Here is a 19,663-nt window from a genome sequence, read left to right as displayed (position 1 = left end):
TGGTACCAGTTCAGTTTTCAACTTGTCCTTCATTTGGATGGTCAGTTAGGTAGAGTCCAGTTACATCTGTGACAGTAGGGTAGATAGAATACCTCAGTAGCTGCTTTTCCTGGTTTCAATCCAATGTTCTTAGAAATATGCTGATCTTTTTCCCTATACTTAATGTCAGTGACTATACTTCTGATTCAAAATGTAATTACATGGTTTCATGGCTACTCTGGGAAATTGAGCACATACTATAAATAGAATGGGGGAGTGTGTATGTTAGCAGATAAACAAGGACGAACCAGATTGGCAAGTATTTCCATGTTATTCTAGAGATGCTGAGTGAAAGTGGTTTTCATAGATACTGTTGATGTTGTTTAACTGTTAAATTCATTAGTTACCAATGTCACAGAGTCACAGAATTTGAGGAAGGGTTGGCCTCTGTGACCAGCGAGTCTAACCCATACGTGAAGGGAATCGCTACTTTTAAATAGATGACAGGAAGAGGAGGGAAACTCACCACTTTGTGGAATAGGCCATCCCACTTTGGCACAACTCTAATTGTTAGGAAGCTTTTTGCTGAGATTAGACTACATCTACATCTTTGCAACTTGTATCATTGGTCAATGTGATGGTAAGTAACCAGGTTGGTAAAGAGCCTTGAATCAATGCCATATGAGGATCTGATGTTCCAGGTTAATGGTGTGAGAGTGATGTGAGTCCCTTGATGCTGGTGTGGGGTTTGGAGAGGGTCGTGGGAAAGTGAGAAAGACAGCTATCTTCAAGCATTTAAAGGCTGTCACGTGGAAGAAGGATCAGATTTATTCTGTCTGACAATTTTATTTTGTTGGTTCCTCCACTCTTTGAAGAATGAAATTGTTACTAAGGTAAGTCAAGAAGTTAGTAGCTTTTTCTTTGGCTAACAGGAACAGAAAGATGATCAAATATGAAAGTTTCATGTAGTTATACCCAAAGTTAAAGATGTAGCCCTGCAAGATATTTCTTTAAGGCAGGTATCAGCTATGATGATAAAACTGAGTCTAGGAGACTATATGAAAGAACACAGATTTGGAGCTAGAGAGGGAGATTGCAGGTCATTTGGTCTAAGCCCCTTCTTGCAATTTTACAGAGGCCTACAAAGGTAAAATGACTAGTCCAAGATCACATTGGTAGAAATCAAGTGACTTGTCCATGTTCATGCAGCTAGTTAGTGTTAGAGACAGGGTTTTCTGACTCCAAGTCTAGAGCCGTTTCTATTTTGCCAATCCTGTCTGGTGATGTAAGGCTAAACTCAATATCAAGGGCAGTTTTAGAAGGGAGAAAAAGGTCACAAAATAGAAAAGGGGAATGTGTGGGGGTATATATAGAATCTAATTTCAAGGATTTTTGTTGTTGTTGAGTTGTTTCAGTTGTGTCCAACTCTTCATGACCTCATTTGGGATTTTCTTGGCAAAGTTACTGGAGTGATTTACCATTTCCTTCTCTAGGTCGTTTTATAGATGAGGAACTGAGGCAAGCAGGGTTAAGTGACTTGTCTGGGGTCATGTAACTAGTAAAGGTCTGAGGCCAGATTAGGACTCATGAAGATAAGTCTTCCTGATTCTAAACCCAGTATTCCATCCACTGCACCACCTAGCTGCCCAATTTCAGGAATTAGTGTTCTTTGTATTACTTAATTATTTTATCCAAAAGCACTTTGTGGTAACTACTTTCTCTCAGATATCCTACCACATTCAAATAGATATAGATCCACTAGATTCCTCTCTGCTTCACCATCCTTTTCCTTTCTACTGACTTTGACTTGATTAGTCCCTCTTTCTTAATAGTCTCTTCTCTCTTGCCTTGCATGACTCCACTCTCTCCCACCTCTCTGACTGCTCTTCATCCCATTTTTCTGGTTCTTGTTCTTATTCCCTGAATGTTTATGGCTCTCAAAGTCTGTCCTTAGCCCTCTTCTCTTGGCTCCCTTCATTCTCTACCTTATCAAACTCATTTATCTTTGTGACTTCACTTGTCTCTTCAATGTGAAGGCCCTGACCTTTCCCCTGAGATCTAGTCCTCCATCTGTGGTGGTGGCTGATGGAACACCTGTGTTTTCTTGGTGTTAATTATTAGGCCAAAATTAGCAGAGGCAGCAGAGAATTGATCCATACTTTATTGCATCTCAGCTTCAGAGGCTACATTGAGTGCACAATCATCTGCAAACTGAATATCATGCACCAACACTCTCTCCACTTTAGTCTTATCTTGCAGCCTTTTCAAACTGAAGAATTTACCATCAGTGCGGTAGCTGATCTTGATGCCGTGTTCATCCTCATTGAAAGCATTTGACAACATGGCTGAAAATATCATGCTAAAAAGCATGGAAGCAAGCACACAGTCCTGTTTCACTCCATTGGTGACTAGAAAGGCATGAGAGCATTCCACCATCCATACGTGGAACCATCAGTTACAACAAATGGAGAAGTTTTGAATACTGTGGATAAGTTCACTTACCTTGGTAGTATAATTTCCAGGGATGTACACATTGACAATGAGGTTGATGCATGCATTGCCAGAGCTAGCTCAGTGTTTGGGAGGTTCCAAAGAAAAGTTTGGGAGAGAAGAAGTATTAAACTGACTACTGAACTGAAAGTCTACAGAGCTGTTGTGCTGACCTCATTGTTATATGCTTGTGAAATACGGATAGTCTACCAGCGCCATGCCAAGAAGCTGAATCACTTCCATTTGAACTGTGTTAGGAAGATTCTGAGGATCACCTGGCAGGATAAGGTACCAGACACTGAAGTCCTTGCTCTAGCTGAACTGCCAAGTATTCAAACTATGCTTCAGAGAGTGCAATTCCGATGGACTGGTCACGTTGTTCAAATGCAAAATGTATGCTTGCCAAAAAGACTTTTATGGAGAACTCACATGGGACAGGACACAACGGTCAGAAGAAACGCTACAAGGACACTCTCAAGGTCTCTCTCAAGAACTTTGGATTTGACTATGCAACATGAGAGACACTGGCACAGGACTGCTCAGCATGGTGCGCCTACACCAGAAAGGGTGCTGTGCTCTTTGAGCAAAGCAGAATTGAGACAGCACAAAGTAAACACAGGAGGCACAAATTTGGGATATTCACCCCAAATATTCACAGGGACTATCTGTGTCCAACCTGTGATAGAGCATTCTGAGCTCATACTGGTCTGATCAGCCACAGTTGGACACATTGAAATTTCACTTTATCATGGATGTCATTTTGGTCCTCTTCAAAGACAAAGGACAACAACCATGACCATACCATAGTTCTCCATCTCCAACTACTTGCTGTATGTCTTCTCTTTGATATATAGAACCTTAGAATCAACATGTTCCAAACTGAACTCATCCTTCCTTTCATAAACACTGTCCTCTCCTGCTGACTTCTTTATTTCTGTTGACTTTGACAGCCTACTCAATCCCATAGTTCTCTCATAGTCATCTTTAATTCTTCCTTCTACATTACTCCTCCTCATGGCATCATGAACTAAATGCTCATGCTTTCTAATCTTTTCATTTCCACTGTCATCATACTGGTTAAGGCCCTCATTACTTCTTACATGAACTCTTTGTAAATAGACAACACTGCCATGTTGTTTTCCTAGCACATGAATCTGATCATCATTCCCCTTCTCTGTCTTCACAGGCTCCCCATTATTTACCAAACAAGCTCCTTAGGTTGACACCCAAAGGCTTCCACTAACTATCTGGCTCCATCATCCCTTTCTAGCTCTGTACTCTCTTTCAACTAATTTCATGCTAAATTACTTGTTATTCATTAATTTTATTTGGTAGTTATACAAACTACCACAAAGTTCCTTCCTTCCAGCCCTAGCTCAGGGGCTATTTTCTTCATCATATCTTCCTTGATTTTTCCTTAGCTAGAAGTAACTTTATCTCTTTGAATTTCTCAGGCCACTTTCATCTCTCCTTTGTATATAATCATTTTACTACTTATGGTATTTTGTGTCCAGGTATTCATCAAGAAGAGTGTCACTCATTTCTAAAGAACTTTTTTAGAATGTTACCATTCTTTCAGTTGTGTCCAACTTCTGTGACCCCATTTGGAGTTTCCTTGGCAAAGATACTGAAGTGGTTTACCATTTCCTTCTCTAGCTCATTTTACAGATGAGGAAACTGAGGCAAACAGGCTTAAGTGACTTGCCCATGGTCACACAGCTAGTAAATATCTGAGGCCAGATTTGAACTTAGGGAGATGAGTCTTCCTGGCCTGTCACTCTATCCACTGCACCACTTAGCTGCCCACATTGTCAATAAGAGGCAGAAACACATGCTGGTTGATTGGTTGTTGTCCTTCATTCTCAAAGAGGACCAAAATGACATCACTATGCTAGAGTCATTTCAATGTGACTGACTATGGCTGATCAGACCAATATGAGCTCAGAATGTTCTACCACAGAGTGGGCACAAATAGTCCTTGTGAACATTTGAGGTAGATACTCTAAATTTGCACATCCTGCATTTTCTTTGAGCTGTCTCAATTCTGCTTTGCTCATAGAGTACAGCACCCTTTCTTATGTGGGCATGCCATGCTGAGCAGCCCTGTGACAGTGTCTCCCAGGTCATGCAATCAATCTCAAAGTTCTTGAGAGAGACCTTGAGAGTGTCCTTGTATCATTTCTTCTGACCACCATGTGAACACTTGCCTTGTGTGGGTTCTCCATAAAATAGTCTTTTTGGCAAGTGTACATTTTGCATTTGAACAATGTGGCCAGCCTATTGGTGTTACACTCTCTGAAGCAGAGTTTTAATGCTTGACTTTCTAGAAAGAACCTCAGAATCTTCCTAAGACAATTCAAATGGAAGCTATTCAGTTTCCTGGCATGGCACTGGGATACTGTCCAGGTTTCACAGGCATGCAACAGCGAGACCAGAAAAGAGGTGTACTAGGTCTACAGAGCCATTATGCAGAAATACACGCATGCGAAGGGTAGATAAAGCTCATGTGATTATGAGAGGGAGAGAGCAACCAGTATTTCATGTGCCTTCCAGGACTGTCAGAGTTGAGATCTTCAGGGTTCAAGTTAACAAATAATGCTCTGAGTTTGAGCTATTCCAGTTGTTTCTGTTTGGGAACATGAGCAAATGAGTCAAGTCCAAAATCCTCTTTCAGTACCTCTACACATTACAGATGAGATTGGCCTGAGTTCCACAGCTCACATGGTCTCAAGCCCAGGTTCAATCCAGTCTAGTCATAGGGTATAAAGATTCTAAACAATTACTCATAATTTTGTAATCAGTTCTGTTCCATCCTATCAGGAATTCTCATCTCTTCAACTTTGTGTGATTTGGAAGGACAACTCATTGATAAATAGAGCAAAGTAGAATTTACTGAAATAAATGGAAACTGAAAGGTGCAATAATGTTAAGTCCTGACAGTGCTTCTCTACCAATCTTAGGTTTCTGAGCTTTCAACCCTATATTCTTTCTCCCATCCCCCATCCAGTTGTCTAGTCTGAGTATACCCAGTGACGACATTTTGGGAAGGTTATTGCCAGAATCTTGTTTTAAAAGACTCGTTTAGTAAAAGAAGAAATCACCTCACTCTTCTCTTGTTCTATAAGTACTATAAGTACTCTTGTACTATAAGTGGCTACAATTCTTAGCCCAATACCAGACACCTCAACCAGCTAACCTACGGAATGTAGCTGAGTGCTGTAGCTTATCTTCTCCCTCATGGGTCCAGCACTTTCTGTTTGTGTCTTCATCACTTAGCATAATGGTAAGTGTTTAATAGATTCTTATTGGTTGATTGATTTAATTGGTCATAGGCTACTTTAGCAGATTGTATCCCAAGCTTCTTCACTTTGGAGCAACATATCCTGCCCTTTTCCTACTCTGGTTTCTTTCTCCCTTTGTTGGTCTGTCATGGCTCTTATGCAATTTTATTCCTTGGCATCAGTAGGCCTCTTGGATTCTGTTCAACTCCTCCCACTGAAATACCTCCATTCAGGGTTTCTCAAGTAACCATAGAGGTTAAAAACAATACCATCATCCTTTGGCAGTTGCTGTCGTCTTCCCTGAAAACATTTAAAATATTTAAGAACTCACATATACCTTTCTGGGTAGAGATCTCTGGTTCTTTGACTAACTTTACAAATATGTTTTAGGAAGGGCATGTTTGATGATAGCAAGCCCAAGCCTTTGTGATTCCTCTTTTGTCTGTCATTTGTCTACATTTTGGCACTCTTGTTGAGAGACAGGCACTGTAAAAACTCAGAGCCTCATTGGTATTCATGTTTGAGATGACTCAGGCGGTGGTTATCAAGTTGCAATTAAGGCATCACATCTGTGGGAGAGCTGTTCCTCTTAGAGTGACACAGATAAAACCATCTTTGGAGGAAAAGAACTGAAATCCTGATGTCTCTCAATTCAGTTCAGCAAACATTTGTTATCTGCCTTCTATGGGAAAAACACTGTACCATGACACAAGTCTGCATTATTGACAATGCTATGCTAACTACATTAGGCCAAAGAAACGTTTAATGAAGTAAGGTTTTCTTTCATTGTGATTATTTCATAGAGCGCTATATGGGAACATATCTTTCCCTCTTTTGCTTTTCAGTTTCTGATCTCTGTAAGAACTGAATTGAGTGCTCTTTCTTTCTGACCAGATGAGCAAGTCTTTGTTGACTGAGTGTACATTATTGACAATATTTTCAATGTACTATCCACAGATGCACAAGGCACTTATGTTGAGAGCCATGTGAGAATAAGAGGATGAAAAATTTGTCCTTAGGGGTTTATAGGCCTGAGAAAGACTCAGAGAATGGGAAAATGATATATGTTTGCTATTATGTAGACAATACAAGGAGAACAATAGTCAATATGGCTTAAAGGCTTCATAGAACATGAGATGTATTTGATCATATGTCACTACTCTGAACAAAAACCTGCAATGACTGAAGGATAAATCCCAGAGGATTTGGGATTCAACACCCTCTACAGTTGGTCTCCTAATTGCCTTTCCAGTCTTCTTTCTTATTACTTTGTAACATAATCTTCCACTCCAGACAAACTGGTCTCCAATCTATCACCCAAACATACTTTATATCTTCAAATTTTGTTGCTTTTCTTATTCTATTTTCATACTCTGGAGTGCCTTCCTTCTTTTTGTCTATAAAAATCCTTCATATCCTTTAAGGTTCAGTTCAAGGTCAAGGTCCTAATAGACTCTTCCTATACCTTTTTAGTAATCTTACTCTTCCATAACCTCACAACAATTATTTGATAATTCTAACTTTTCAGCAATTAAGCATGCATTAACTTGTGACCAGTTACCTTGAAACTCTTGTATTAACTTTTAATTTTTTCTTTTCTTCTAATCTAGACTGGTCCTTAAGGTCCATGACCATGTATTATATGCTTCCTTATATGTCTTATAGTATATTGCACAATGCTTTGAACACAATAGGTACTTAAATCCTTGTTGAATAAATATATGGACACTGATCTAGTTCTTAAGGAGAAATTGAGCTTGAAACACGGTAGAGAAAACAGAGAAGTCAATATAGGATACTGACTAAAATATTACCTGAACCAGGAGAGTTCTGAGTTTGGCTGCCTTTTACCTTCTATCCCTAACCTTCTCTCCTCTCATCCTCATAGTGTCATAGGGAAGACAGTGGTCAGAAAGTTAAATGGGAGATAGGTAATGCCTGTGGACCAAGTTAAAGAGGAAAAGCCAAAGGTGCTCCTTTCTCTACCACTTTTATCATCAGCCCCTAGAAATCTTTGACTAGTCTGCAGTCAGTACTTTGTCACATGTGCATCACTTCTTCAGCTCCTCTGCACTCTTCTAGATATTTTACGAGAGATGGCAACCTGCTACTCTTCTGTTCTCTACTTGGTTATGTGGCTTCTTTCTTGGATAAGTTGGAACAGTGTTTTCGCTGGTATGACTGCGCTGGCATCTTTTTGGAAGCATTCTCTCCCCTCAAATTCAATAGGAGTAACCTTTGGAGCACCTGTGTTTCTTTTTTTTGCTTATTAGATTTTCCTCCTTCTTGCTCACCTCAGGGGAGGGGCAATTTGTGTCTTCAAGATAAGAACTGCTCTCATTAATATGTATGATACAAGGTAGAGTATGATAGGAGCAAAGGAGGGGTCCAGATCAAACACTCTATAAAAATTTGAAGAGAAAGATAATTTTCAGCTAGGCTGGTGGGTAGTTGTGGGAAAAAAACTTTATGGAGGAAATGGTATCTGAGTAGGACTTTGAAGGAATTCCATAGACAAAGATGAGAAGATTATGCTCTAGGTAGGGACTAGTGGTTTGCCTTAACTGAGGGAGGCAGAAATGAAGGAACAGTTCACTTGATTTGTCTGGAGCATGGAGTGCATGAAGGGAAATAAGACTGAAAATGTAGACTGGAGTCAGTTTGCATTTCATATTATAGATAGTGGAGAGCCACTTACAATTTTTGAACAACGGAGTGATATATCAGACTTATGTATTAGGAAGATGATTTTGGCCATGGTATAGGAATATTAGCACTAAGAAGCTCAATTTAGAGGATATCATAATAGTCTAGACAAGGGAGTAATGAGGGCCCAGTGTGGGGTGGTACCTATATCATGAAGAAAGGAGGGGACAGGATCTTAAAATTTTTTTCACTTCTAATCTATATTCTCATGTACAAATAGGAGCCAAATGAAAGAAAACAAGAAAAATAAAATAAATTAAAAAAACAGCATTTGAGAGTTAAAATTCAAATATATGTAATTAAGAAAAAGGAAAACAGAAAATGTAATTGTCTAATCATCAAGTTTTTGTCTACTGTTTTAAAAAGAAAAACAAAATGTACATGTTTGAATAAAATAGTATTAATGACAACTAGATTAAAATGTAATTGAGAAATGTTTAACAAAATAATAATACATATTAATAAATACAATAAACATATTGTATAATAAAATACAATACAACATAGATAATGTTAATTTGTGGTTTTCTAAATCAATATGCTACAGAAGGGATTTGTTTCTTTTGAGTTTGGTATCCCTGCTTTAAATGACTGCAAGTGATGGAACAATAATCTCTGGAGAATGAAGATAACAGGTAACTCAAAGGTCAATGGAAAAATGCATGATGAACTGTACATGATTGCCAGGGAAGACTTGAACATATGACATGGCAGGCAGAAAAGACATGATCAGACAAGTATGATGGGGAAATGAAGTTGGCTGTTTGGGATAACAAATGGATAGCCCAAGTGCTGCCCTGGTAGAAGTACAGGGGGAACGTGCATGGAATGGTAAAGAAAACAGTACATTAAGTGGATCCTCCAGAGAAGATTGATGGGAGGATGTGGACAAGACTTGTATGGGATGAAAAGTTAAGCCTTGATTTTAATCTGCACCTGGATGAGATTGCAAATTCCTTGAATTATTCTCTGATTACTAAAGAATATGAATACTTCTCTTATATGGTTATTAATAATTCATTCTTCCTCTTTCAAGAATTGTCTTTTCACTTTCTTTGAGCACTATCTGTTGGAGAATAGCTATAGTCATTTGTATTATTGGCAGGTAGCTTCGGCAATCAGGAAGATCCAGGTTCAAATCTGACCTCATTTGCTTAGTAGCTTTCTGACTTAATCTGACCTCAAGCAAGTCACTTCACTTGGCTGGTTTCCTCCAGTTTACTGATTTGGAAAATGAGATTAATAATAGCTCCTACCTCACAGAATTGTTGTGAGGATCCAGTGAGATAATACACACGAAGTGTTTTGCAAATTTTAAAGTACTGTATAAATGTTAGCCATTATTATCTCTTTAAAGGTTTTTGTATGTCGTTTTTGTCAAAAATTTTTTTACTGCCCACTCAGTTCCTTTTATTACAGATGTATTATTATTTTTTTGTTTTTCAGAAGCCTTTTATTTTCATGTAGCTGAATTTTTCTTTTTTGTCTTTTCTAGTTTCTTCTGTCATGAATGCTTCAAGATTTTTCACCTCTCTTTAGTTGTAAAAATATAATATTCCATTACTCTCTATTGTGTATGAAATGATGATTTGTTGTATGAGATGTGTGCTTGCTCCCATTATTTTCACCAAACTGCTATTCAATTGCCAAAGAGATATTGTGGAATAATGATTTCTCTCCCAGTATTTTATGACCTTCAGATGTGGAACACTAAACTACTATGCATATCTGCTCCCCTGCTCATGATTATCTAACCTATTTTTCTATTTTTAAAGAAATCTAGTATCTGACTGGGATAGAGTAGAGACTGGATCTGTATTTTTATTAACACAGAGAACAGCCTAGTAAGGAAACTCTCTCAATCAAAGTAGGTTGGTATCATCTCTGCAACTTATGATCTTAGAAAACTGATAAGAGTATTGCAAAGCTAAATAACTTGCTGTCATTGACACAGTATATGTCAGAGGCAGAGGTCAAACTTGAATCTTTCTGGCTCTAGGACCAAATCTCCATCTACAATACCAAGCTTCCTTTCCAGTAGCAAATAGTTTTTGTTAAAGTATTTATTGGTTTCTTTTGGTTTTTATTTTTACATCACCATAATTGACCTCAGTGTCTCTCATCCTTTCCTTCCCAGAGAGCCATCCTTTAAGACAAATAGTAATTTAAAGAAAAAAAAAGAAAAGGAAAAGGAAAAAAAAAGAAAAAGAAAATGAAAAAATATCAGCATGTCATCAATATTTTGAAAAAGTTTGAAAATATGTACAATGCAATTCTTGTGGACCTCCTGCCTCTCTTCAAAGGGATGGGGTGAGGGTAGCTTTTCATTTCTTCTTCTGTTCTTTATAATTTTGAAACACTGAGTTTTGATTTTTTCTGTGTGTGGTTGCTCTTTCTAATTTCATTGGTGTAGTCATTGTATGTATTATTTTCTTGGCTCTGCTGACTTCACTTTGTAGATCTTTTTTTTCTCTATTTCCAATACATTCATCATTTCTTACAGCCCTGTAACATTTCATTATATTCATGTATTTGTTTATCCATTCCCTTATTAATGATAATGGCACTAATAATTAATAATAGCTAGCAGTTATATGGTATCTATTATGTACCAGGCACTATGCTAAGGGCTTTACAAATATGATTTCATTTGGTTCTCATAATAACCTTAGGAAGCATTATTATTTCCATTTTAACATTGAGGAAACTTAGGCAAATAAAGGTTAAATGATTTGCCCAAAGTCATACCCGTTCTCAAAGTTGAGGAAGGATTAGAACTCAGATCTTTCTGTCTCCAGCCCAGCTCTTTCTCCTATTGAATTACAAAGCTACCTCTTTGAAGATAAGTATTTTGTTTGCAAATTTTGCTATCACAAAAAGTGCTGCTATAAATACTTTGGGGACTTTCTTCTTATTAATGGTCTCCTTGTTGTATAAATCTAGGAGTGGAATTTTTGGGTAAAAGAATTTATTTTCATAAATCCAAATTGCTTTCCAAAATGATTGTACTAATTCACAGCTCCATTAACAATGTACCTATCTTCCTCCAACTCCTCCAACATGGATGTTCTAATTTTTTAGTCATCTCTGCTAATTTATAGGTTGTGAGGTAAAACTTTAGGGTTGTTTTGATTTGTATTTTTATTATAATTATTGATTTGGAGCAATCTTTAATGTGGTTGTCAGTAATTTACAATTCTGTTTTTGAGAACTGTTAGCAAATATTTAAAAAAATAATTAGTGCTTTATAGCATAATTTGAGATCTGGCATTAAGTCCCCCTTTTGGTTTTTCATATTTTCATAATTTTCATTGATATTCTAGACTTTTCCTAGAAATTATTTTATATAATTCAAAACAGCATGCTTTGGTACTTTGATTAGCATAACAATAAATTTGAGTAGTATTGCCATCTTTATAATATTAGTCAATCTAACCATAGACACTGAATATCTCTAATTCTTAAGTTTCCCCTCCATTTCTATAAAAACTCTTTTTATAATTGACTTTATATAGGCTCTCTGTATGTTTGGGTAGGTTATTCTCAGATATTTAATGCATTTTCACTTAGCAACACACTGATTTTACTTTATTTTTCACTATTTTGCTGGAATTATTTATTACTCTGATTATATTTTTGTCTTACTTTTTGCGTTCTCAAAATAAGGCATCAAGTTACCCACCAGTAGACATATTTTAGCTTCCTCTTTACTCATACTTATTCTTTTAAGCTCTTTTTCTTGCCTTATTGCTATAATCAACATTTCTAGAACTATGTTTAACAGAAAGTTAGAAAATGGAATTATTAATGAAGAAATCATACTAATGTGAGAGAATCTAATGTTCTGGGAAAGATGTAGATAGGAGAATATTTTGCTGAACATTTGGCAGAAGATTAACAGAGACAGATATGGAAGTTTGAGTAATATGGTTATTGTAATATATTGAAATCACCTGGAGAGAAAGAGAAAGTAGATAAGTAGTTTAAAAGCATATCACAAGTCTAGCAGGAAGGTGTAATAGGACAATGTCGAGACAATTGTTGGAATTTTGCAGAAAGCAAAACAGCTAATAATTTCTTGATTTGCCTTAATGATAACTTTTTCTCCAAAAGTTAAGAGGAATTGCTTTTCTGGAATGGAGTCTCCACCAATAAAGGGCAACTTGTTGCTGGGGTAGAAATAATGAGAGGAAGTGATTACTCCATTTTAGAATTCATAATAGGAGAAGAGAGGAAATCTAGGTATATTCCAACATGCACTTTAGATTTTTGGAGGTAAGAATTCAAAGGGTTCATAAAAAAGACAGAATCATAAAGACTAAAATTCTCCAGAGAATATTAGTTCAAGAGGCATAGGAAGTTTTCAGGAATGGAAATTTGGAGCCTGAAAAAAGAAATGACTTTAAGAGGGAAAAGAGGACATTGACTGGAATAAACAAATGTAAATGCACAGGGAACTTATTGATTAATGTAGATTTATAAAGTTCATGTAGAAGATAAAAAATAAAGGCAGTTAACTTAAAATGAATACAAAATTAAAGCAATAATGTGCAATTTAAAAAGTAGCATGGTCCTTCACCAATAACGTCAGGAGTGTTTTAGTAGCTGAAACAGGTGAGGAAAGGTAATTATAACAACAAAATAAACAAAATAAAAAAAATACTCTGGGGGAAAGAGCATATAACACTTAGCTCATAGCCCAAGCTCTGACCTTTTATAGATCAGATTCAGTCATGAGAATAGCTCTTCTATATAATTATGTATCTTTTTGGTTTATTTTTCCACACCCTTTTCCTGTGCTACTAGTAAACTTTTTGTAATAATTATGCACATTATTAGGAAAATTCTTAATATAGAGTCACATTTTCATTCTTGGTATGAATCCAGTATCATGCTACTAAAATGCTTTCAATTTATTGCTATAAGCTTTTTGTTAGCATTTTATCTAAAATGAAAAAAAATAAAAATTCATTAGTGATATTGGCATGTAGTTCTCTTTCTCTGCTTTATCCTTCCCAGATTTGAGTCTGAGGATCATATTTGTCTCATAGAAAGATTTTGTTAAAATTCATGAATTTCTCTATTTTAGAAGAGTTTATATAGAATAAGAATGGTTGTTTCATTAAATACTGTATAGAATTCATTTGTCAATCTATTTTACCCAAGAGTTCCTCCATCCCTTGAGGTATTGCCTATCGATTATTCCATAACTGTTCCCTGAGGACAGGCCCACAGTTTTTAGTAAAGCAGTGCTGAATTTTCCTCTCAAGTACATCTCATACTCATATTACTGTAGCAAAATACAACTTGGCTACTTTGGCTGTTCTTTATTGTTGCTGTTTCTAAGGCAGAGGGCTTCAACCTCTGGTATTTAGACCCTTTGTTCTTCCTGAAGAAATGGCTCTATACACTGGTCTTCTAACAGTATAACCATAAACATCTTCATTGGTATCTGGTTGATTTGAATCAGCTTCTCTTTTAGTCCCTGTGGTTTATATCAGATCAAAAAAAATTAAAGCCACAAAGGACTAACTTTTGTCAGACATTAGATATATAAATTGGAAAGTTACCTCCAGAAAACTGATAATTGAGATTGTTAAAAAACTAAATTTAGAATGAAAAATAAAAAGATCCAGGGTGAAAGTCATGAGGATGCCCATACTTGAGGGATGGGGAAAATGAACCAGGAAAGAAGATAGGGAACAGTCAGACATATGGGAGGGGGCTCAGAATACAGCAGTGTCACAGACATAAGGGTAGGAGATGAATGGTTTCAAGTGGTAGAGAAAGATCATGGAGAAGAAGGACTGAGGAAAAAACCTTTGGATTTTGCAGTTAGCAGTTGGTGACCTTGATGGGAGCAGTTTTAGAAGCAGATTACTGTAGGAAAAGGGATGAGTATGTGATGAGAAAGTGAAGGTAATGAGTTTCTGATACTATTTCTAGAAAGAAGGAGAAGAAATATAGGACAATAATTTAAGGGGATGGTGGAATCAAAGGAAACTTTTCTTTTTAGGATAGGGAAAACCTGAGCATGTTTTTAGGTATAATGGAATAAGTCAGTAGGGATGGAGATGTTGAAGATGTGTGAGAGAGATATGGGACAAGTTCTCAGGGGAGACAGGACAAGAGTACAAGTGAAACTTTACTCTTGGCAGGAGTAAAGGAGTTGAGACCAGAGGCAAAGGAGAAAAAATGGAAGAGAGAATAAACAATTCTTGGCTTTTGGAGGACTGAAGATGAGGGAGATAATGTTCTTAAAAATTCTCAGAAAAGTGAAATAAATAGATAATTTTCTGAAAAAAAAAAGAGGGTGGATAGAGTTGGGACACTGGAAAAAGAGAGAAGATTTTCAGAAATTAAAATATCTTTGCACTCTAGATGGCTAACTCAACTCCGCAAACATGTAGATGGCCTACCACAGAGGTTCTAGAACAAGTCTTGGGTCCCAAGGTTGGAATCTTGCAAGAAGTAACTTGTTCTCTCAACTCACCAAGGACAAACATGAACTTGATATCTGAGAAAGACTTAGCTCGTTTTGTCCCATAGCTCAGTACCCTAGAACTGAATGCATTATAAGAAATAGTTTATGTTGAATGTTTGAATTTTTAAAAAAGAAATTCCTATAGTTTCTTAAAAGATAAAATCTTAGTGCTCCCAGAGTACAACATCTCTTCCTGAAAGTAAGTCATAGATGTAACTACATCCTTGTCCTGGCTCTGGATCAATTTTTCATTTTTCAGATGTCTATTTATGAAAAAAATGTTTTCCTAAAAATCATCATATCAGCTGCCTTCCTTTACTTGGAATTTGAGAATGGCATATGATTTTAATCTTACCCCGAGGATTTTCCAAGAAGATCCTAGCAATTGTTATCTGAACAACACTGGCTGTGTTCCAAGAGTTCCTAGTTCCAAAGCTTCTGTAAGTTATGTTAATGCAAATGTACCAGACACTGAAGTCCTTGCTCGAGCTGAACTGCCAAGCATTCAAACTATGCTTCAGAGAGCACAACTCTGATGGGCTGGTGATGTTTTTCGAATTCAAAATATATGCTTGCCAAAAAGACTATTTTAAGGAAAACTCGTATGGGGTAGGCAATCACATGGTGGTCGGAAGAAGTGATACAAGGACACTCTAAAGATCCCTCTCAAGAACTTTGGATTTGATTGTGGGACATGGGAGACACTGTCACAGGGCCACTCAGCATGGCATGCCCACATCAGAAAGGGTGCTGTGCTCTATGAAGAAAGCAGAATTGAAACAGCACAAAATAAATGTAGGATGTGCAAATTTGGAGAATCTATCCCAAAAGTTCATGTGGACTATCTGTGCCCAGTCTGTGGTAGAGCATTCTGAGCTTGTACTGGTCCGATCAATCACAGTGGAACACACTGAAACTTGAGTTTATCATGGTGATGTCATTTTGGTCCTCTTTGAGAATGAAGGACAACAACCAACCAACCAACCCACTAATGTAAATGTAATGCCATTAAGTATGAGTTCATATGTTCTGGAAAGGAAACACGTATTTTCCTTAATACTCTGACCTTCAAAAGAAAATCAAGGTGGGTTAACTTCTTAAAATAAGCATAAGATTCACCAGGGGCCATGGCTGATGACATGTGGCATTTCAAAAAGGCTAGCTAATGTGTTATTGATTGTACTTCATGTATCAGTTCTAGGAAGCAAGGCCATCTCTAGGAGAATGTGAGGCCTAGGGAGATTCACAGCACATAGTGTTCCTCCCCAAACACTTTTATATAGGTGATATTAAATTAAATAAATGCCAGTGACAGACTTGAAATGAAAAAGAAGTAACAAGACGAAAGTACTCTGATTTGGGAGTGGGAGGTTTGGAAATGAGGAGCAATCTCATTTGATTTGTCTTTATGATAATGGAAGTGGTGATACCTGGGCTGATTAAATACATATAGACCTCGGACGTTTTGAAATTTTTTATCATTTTAGCACCATTTGGAAGATCTACTTTCTTTTTTATCTATTAACATGCATAGAATGCTGATCCACATTTAGTGCCTCTCTATGCTCTTTTCACAGACTGCTGCCCTGAATCATTGGCCAGCCTAGAGTAGCATGGCTTGATTTCTCAAAGCTTTGAGCCTCTAATCCCAGTTTGCTTTGGTTCCAGCTACTCTCAAACCACTATGCCTGCACTCAGGCCATTTTACTCTTATCACCAGAACCAGGATTCTGGCCCTGGGACTCTGAAAAGTTAGCTGTTACCGTATTTACATGCTTTCAGCCATTTCCAAATCTTTACCCCCGTATCACTCCCTTTCTAGTTCCCCTTTATAAGTTGTATTCCTCCATTAGAATGCAAACTTCTTGAGAGCACAAACTATATTGCTTGCTTGTTTTTGTATCCCTAGCATCTTTCCCAATACTTGGCACATAGTCAAAGCTTAGGAACATTTAATGTTTTTTCATTCATGCAAAGTATGGCAGCCTTTTACTGAGAAAGAATTGTCAACTAATTTTCCTGCATATTTTTACTTTTGATATTGGAAGCTCTCTCTCTCTCTCTCTCTTTCTCTCTCTCTCTCTCTCTCTCACTCTCTCTCTCTCTCTCTCTCTCCTTCCCAAGAAATAGCAAAAAATATGTAGTGCCTTCCCTCAAGGATCTCATATTTGAATGAGGGAGACAACATGAAAAATGTATATTCAAGACATACACAGAGTTCATGGCAAGAGCATTGAGAAGACGATCATAGGGTGGGGGGGAAAGAAGGAATTGGTCTATAGTAGGTGAGATTTAAGCTCAGTTTTGAAGCAAGCCAGGAGGTAGAGGTAAGGAGTGAGAGCATTCTAGGCATGGGAGATAGCCAGAGAAAAGGCATTAGTGGGGACATGAAGTATCGTGTATGAGGTACAGAAAGTAGGGTGATTTTGTTCAATCAAAGCATGTGTAGGGGAATAAAGAGTAAAAAAAGATGGGAAAGATAGAAAGCTGTGATGACTTTAAAGCCAAACACAGAGGATTTTAAATTTGATAGAGGAGGTGACACAAAGCCACTGGCTTTTATTGAATAGAGGGGATGAGATGGTCAGGCCTATGCTTTACCAAGATCATTTTTGCAGCTGAGGAGAGGACAGTGGGAAAAAACTAGATTCAGGAAGACCAACAAGAAGGCTATTGAAATAGTCCAGGTATAAATGTATGAGGACCCATACTAGGGTGACAGCTGTGAGAGTAAACACAAGGGGATGGTTCTGAAGGTTGTTGTGAAGGTAGAAGTGACAAGATTTGGTGATAGATTAGATATTGGATAAGGGTGAGATGAATGAGTAAGGGTGAGTTTAGTGTGAGTAAGCAGTCAAGGATGACATCAAGGCTGACATTAAACATTATTAAGGTCTTATTACTTACAGACTTGGGTGACAGGTGGCACACTTGACAGTAATAAGGAAGTTGAGAAGAAGGGAGAAGAGAGGAGTCATTATGGCAAGAGAAGAGGGTAAAGATAATGAGTTTTGTTTTGGATCTGTTATGTTTGAGATGTCTCATGAACATCCAGTTCTATATGTATCTAGGCAGTTGGTGATGCAGTAGGTGATATAGAACTAGAGCTCAGGAGAGAGCCTGGGGTGGATATATAGATATGGAACACATGAGGGTTGATGAGATAATCAAGTGACATAGTGAAGAGGGAAAAGAAAAGGCCTAGGAGAGTCTACAGTTGTGGGCACAACCTGGTAGAAGATCTAGCAAGAAGATTGAGGAGTAGTCAGGAGGGAGACTGTGAGAGATTAGCATCACAAACCTAGAGTAGAGAGAATATCTAAGAGAGGAGGATGATCAACCGTGTCAAAGGCTTTAAAGAGGTCAAGAAGGATGAAGATTGAAAAGAGGTCATTAGATTTTGTAATGAATAGATCATTGCTTACCCTGGAAAGATCAGTTTCAAATGAATGATGAGGTCAGAAGACTGACCAGAATATTTAGAAGACAGTGATAAGAAAGAAAGTAGAAGCACCAATCGTTCAAAGCTTTCTCAAAGAATTTAGCCATGGAAAGGAAAAAAATATAGGATTGTGTTTAGTGGGGATTGACAGATCAAGTGAAGATATTTTTAGAGATTGGGGAGAGATGGTGTATTTGTAGAGAGTATGGAAGCAGCCAGTAAATTGATAAGGGAGATGAAAGCTTAGTGAGAGAATGGATATAGAGGGTGGTAATCTATTAGAAAAGACAGGATGGGATGAAATCATTTGTTCAAGTAGAGGGATTGTCTTGGCAAGGAGAAGGGCTATTACTTTATTTTATTTTTTCATATATAATATTTTATTTCTCCCAATTATATTTAATATAAATTTTAACATTTTAAAAAAGTTTTAAGTTCCAAATTCTATCCCTTCCTCTCTTGCCTCCCCGCCTCCCTAGATGGTAAGCAATCAGATATAGATTATGCATGCGCAATCATGTAAAACATTTCTACATTAGGCGTTTTGCATAAGAAGACTTAATAAAAAAAAGAAAGCAAATAATAGCATGCTTCAGTTTGCATTCAAACAATATCAGTTCTTTCTCTAAATGGATAGCTTGCTTCATCACGAGTCCTTTGGGATTATCTTGGCTGTATTGCTGAGAATAGCTAAGTCATTCACAATTGATTATTATACAATATTGCTGTTAATGTGTACGATGTTTTCCTGGTTCTGCTCACTTCACTTTACATCAATTCATGTAAGTTTTTCCAGGTTTTTATGAAATCATCTTGTTTATCATTTCTTAAAACCCATTAATATTTCATCACAATCATACACTACAGCTTGTTTAGCTATTCCCCAATTGATGGGAGTCCTCTCAATTTCCACTTCTTCACCACCACAAAAAGAGCTGCTATGAACATTTTTGTACAAGTGGGTCCTTTTCTCATTTTTTGGATGTCTTTGGTATATAGACCTAGAAGTGGTATTGCTGGATTGAAGGGTATGCATAGTTTATAGCCAGAATGACTGAATCAGTTCACAAAGCCACCAACAGTTCATTAGTAACCCAGTTTTCCCACATTTATCGTTTTTCTTTTCTGTCATGTTAGTCAATCTCATAGGTGTGAGGTGGTACCTCAGGGTTGTTTTAATTTGCATTTCTCTAATCAATAGTGATTTAGAGCATTTTTTCATATGACTATAGATAACTTTGATTTCTTTGTCTGAAAACTAGGACTACTACTTTATGAAAT

The sequence above is a fragment of the Notamacropus eugenii genome, chromosome 3 (genome assembly GCF_028372415.1).
Source record: "Notamacropus eugenii isolate mMacEug1 chromosome 3, mMacEug1.pri_v2, whole genome shotgun sequence".
Lineage (NCBI taxonomy): Eukaryota > Metazoa > Chordata > Mammalia > Diprotodontia > Macropodidae > Notamacropus > Notamacropus eugenii.
Note: the sequence above shows the minus strand (reverse complement) of the source record.